Consider the following 4,247-nt stretch of genomic DNA (forward strand, 5'->3'; position numbering starts at 1 on the left):
TTATATGCATTGCCCAACTTAGACTGTAGTCAATCCGTAACCCAAGGTAACAGTGATTTGAAACTTCTTCTACAGTTAGACATTTGCAATTCTGGAAATTCTGATCATGTAGGCATTCACGTGTATGTAATTTAAGGGATGAATGTCCAAGGTTTGATGAGGAGGTCTAATTACCAAAAATTTATTTTTTTTTCAAAGCTGAGTGCTAATTTATTATCATGCAACCAAGTATTACATCCTGCTGTAAATCTTTAGTCATTTTTGTCAGGTTCTTTTCAGTTGTATATAAGATTATATCATCTGCATACATTTTTATAAAGGAGTTCTTTATTACTTCGAATATATCATTTATATAGATGTTGAACATGATTTGCCCTGCATGAGTGCCCTGAGGTACTCCTCTCTTTACATTGTATGATTTTCCTTAACTTCAACTGTTATTTTTCTTTTGGTTAAATAACATACTAACAGTTGATTGATTCTTCCCCTTATACCATATTTCAGTAATTTTTGTTGCAATATTGGGATATCAATTAAATCATATGCTTTGGTCAAATCTATAAATAAAATCATTATAAAGTTATTGTTGTTTAAATGTAAGTTAAAAGAGTCTACTAAATTCTCTAATAATAATAATAATAATACAATACAATACAATAATAATAATAATAAGCTAGCTTGGTCAAATGAAACGAAAGAATAGAAGTGAAACTGGCAAACTTAAAGATTGCTGATAAAGATTCAGATAACACTTTATTTACAAATCTAAAGGGCAACCATATCAGTGTTGTCACACTTGGGCAAGAGTTTTTCCCAAGTGTGACAACTTTTTGCTTTTTACAGGTGTATTTCCTCTTCTATCAAAAAAAATAGTCTACCCAAATACCCCTTTGGGTTTTATTTACGTGAGATGTGGCAAATAAATAAAATAAGTGATGATGTATACTTATTAAGTAAAATTGAACACAATAGTTCAATTGATAATTAAAAAATTTATTTATTTATTATTTTCTAATTCGATTAGAATTAGAAAATAATAAATAAATAATTTTTTTTAGATTTTGCACAGCAGTGTAGTATTCCCGAGGGATACTACACTGGTGTGCAAAACTTAAGGACCAACATTATTTCTAAAGGTTACAACCACAAAATCAAACGAAACAGCTTGTAGCGATTTGCATAACTGTGGCTGTTCAGTAGGAAGCTGGTGCACATGCAAAAATTTGAATCGTGATGAGAGGGCTCACATAAACAGATAAAAGCAGCAGTTATGTGCAAATCACCGAATGGTGAGCACGATTGTTACAGACGTTCGATTGGTTTCATACAGTGCTACAGACAACGAAATGGCCAGTAGACAACATCTGGATTACTTCACCCGGGGGCGAATAATTGAGAAGCTCGAGGAAGGTCGAAGTGCGAGGAGCGTGGCTTCAGAGTTCGGTATCGCCCATAGCATCGTCCCACGTGCGTGGTCGGCCTTCAGAACGACAGGTACAGCTGTTCGAAGAACCAGTGGTGGTCGTCTACGAAAAACAACGCCCAATGATGACCGCTATATAATCCTACAGGCCAAGAGGGACCGACACCAGACAGCAGGATCCATTGCAAACCAGCTGCACAGAAACACAGTAAGCAGGATATCGCGGTTTACTGTGGCCAGGCGATTCCACAAAGGTGGAGTGTTTGCTCGACGGCCAGTACGCTGCGTCCCTTTAACACCTGCCCATCGGAGACACCGTTTACAGTTGTGCATCGAACACAAGGGCTGGACAGCAGCGCAATGGGGTAGATACTCTTAACTGATGAGAGTAGATTTAGTCTCAGCAGCGATTCTGGACTTCAGCTAATCTGGCGAGAGGTTGGCACACGGTATCACCCCGAAAACATCATTGAGAGGGATCGATATGGCGGTCGAGGTGTTCTCGTCTGGGGAGGCGTTATCTTGGATGGACGTACACAACTGCAGATACTGGAAGACGGTACTGTAACCAGTGCACGCTACTGTGCTGAAGTAATCCTTCCCCGTGTGCGTCTGTTCCGAGGTTCCACACGTCATTGCCCTGCAGCTGTTGATATGCTTTTGGAAAGTGAGGACATCGTTCGTATGGATTGGCCTGCCCGTTTCCATCGATCTAAATTCCATCGAACACACATGGGACGCTCTGGAGAGACGCCTAGCGGCACGTTCATACCCACCAGAAAATGTTCACCAGCTGAAGATGGCGCTGACAGAGGAATGGACTATGTTACCGCAAGAACTTATCAACGACATTGTTCTAAGTATGGACAGGCGGTGCAAAGCCTACATCGACATTAGGGGTGGTCATATCTCCAACTGAGGACCACCTCTTCCCTTTGTTCCATCTTTGGCAGTGATGCATCTGTATCATGGCAGTCAGTGCTATGTTGCCATTTTTGAATAAAGTCCCTTTGTACCGTTTTGTTTCCGTTGTTGTGTCGATGTTTCCTTCATCATTTCTGTACCTCACGAGGTTCCTTTGGTATGCTTTTCTTTTTCCCTATCCAGGCCACTCCTATGAAAACCTGACTGGTCCTTAAGTTTTGCACACCAGTGTATGTACAGTATCACTGAATTATTGTATATTATGTCATATAAAATGAGATGGTTCTTGCTGTTGTTGTTGTAGGGTTTTAGGAACACCAGCAACTAAGGCCATATTGCTCTGTAAATTGCGCGTGTTCCGTGGTCGATTTGCCTGTTTGCTGAACGAAAACCCGAGTTTATGGGAGAAAAAATATACAACCTTACCTGAGACCGACTAACTCAAAGACATTGTAAAAAAAATTCCTCGCGTCATTGACGGTATTCGGACCGGGCCTTTTCCATCCCGTGTGAGGAGGAGGGTGCTTATATGCGCCATACTATCCATGAGGGGGAGGGCTCTATAGAGTATAAATCAGAATTGGGCTTATCCTAGGTTAGTGGCAGTTGGTTGATTTATTTTGAAAGAAAACGCCACCAGGCGTCGCTAGGGGTGTGTGTGTGTGTGTGTGTGTGTGTGTGTGTGTGTGTGTGTGTGTGTGTGTGTGTGTGTGTGTTAAACGAAGTACTGTAGTAGTACGGTTTTAGAAGCATTATCGTCTAAGGCCATATTGTCTGTAAATTGCGTCTGTTGTGAGGTCGCTTTTCTGTTTGCTGGACGAAAAACGATGGTGCCCTCGCCTGAGACCGACTAACTCAGCCAAGTTGTGAAAAAGGCTCATAAAAATTCCTTACGTCTTCAACAGGACTAGAGCGCGGGTATTTTCCACCCGGTATGGGGAGGGCGGCGATTCTACCAAGTGTACTAATACACCACCCACGAGAGAAGTGTATTAAGCGTCAAAGCAACTAAGGCCATGAGGTGATTATAAAGCTATAACCACTTCGCCACCCGCGAAGCACAGCTTTTTTTTTTTCTTTTTTAATCCCTTACCTTATTTAATGTACTCTCTGAGAAAAATATATGTCGAAAATATTTGTTAATCTTTTAGGGACTTTGTATTTTTCTTTTAATTTCAATTTTTCGGGAGGTTTAATCACGTTGATTTATATGAGCGATTAGTTTTGGTTTATTATGTGCATTTTGATTTTTATTGTGAATTATAAATATTATTGGTGAATTATAAATATTATTTATTATTATTATTATTATTAGCCATATAGTGCAAGGAAGCCTGAGGCTTATACTGCACCAGCCAAAAAAAAAAAAAAAAAAATTCCAAGTTACCCTGAGAGAGAGAGAGAGAGGAATCACCAAGAAATAGAAGAATGATGATATCCAGCTCAGGACCCTGGGTATGCCAAGCCCATACTCACCATATCCCACGTGAGCCCCTGGGGGAAAAAAAGAAATCTTCCTCCCCGGCGGGGAATCGAACCCCGGTCTCCCGCGTGACAAGCGGGGATACTAACCACTATACTACCGAGGACTTGTTTTTTATTGGTGAATTATAAATTTTAATTATAAATAATTATTTATAATTTACCACTGTTTTTTTATTATTGTAATTTGTTTCATGCATTTTTTATATATGTTTCAATTTGATATTAAGTCTCTTTACCAAGAGCATACGTTGCATACTAGGTAAAAGAGAAACAGAGAAGTGTGTGGTCAGTGGCGGATCCAGAAAAAAATGACAGAAGGGGCAACATTTGTGACGGGGGGCGCCATTTTGTGCACTAGAATGTCGATCACATAAGCATCAGTGTTGCCAACTGTAGTCAATTGAAAATAGCTGAG

General features: G+C 40.0%; 1 non-coding gene across 1 annotated transcript; it reads right to left on the minus strand.

Annotated features, from left to right (window-relative positions):
• Positions 1-3,864: 3,864 nt before the first annotated feature.
• Positions 3,865-3,936, minus strand: TRNAD-GUC (transfer RNA aspartic acid (anticodon GUC)). The gene has a single exon. It is a non-coding gene; the product is annotated as a tRNA-Asp (tRNA).
• Positions 3,937-4,247: the final 311 nt, after the last annotated feature.

This window comes from Mastigoproctus giganteus, chromosome 7 (genome assembly GCF_048544385.1).
Source record: "Mastigoproctus giganteus isolate SK-2022 chromosome 7, ASM4854438v1, whole genome shotgun sequence".
NCBI classification, from domain to species: Eukaryota; Metazoa; Arthropoda; class Arachnida; order Uropygi; family Thelyphonidae; genus Mastigoproctus; species Mastigoproctus giganteus.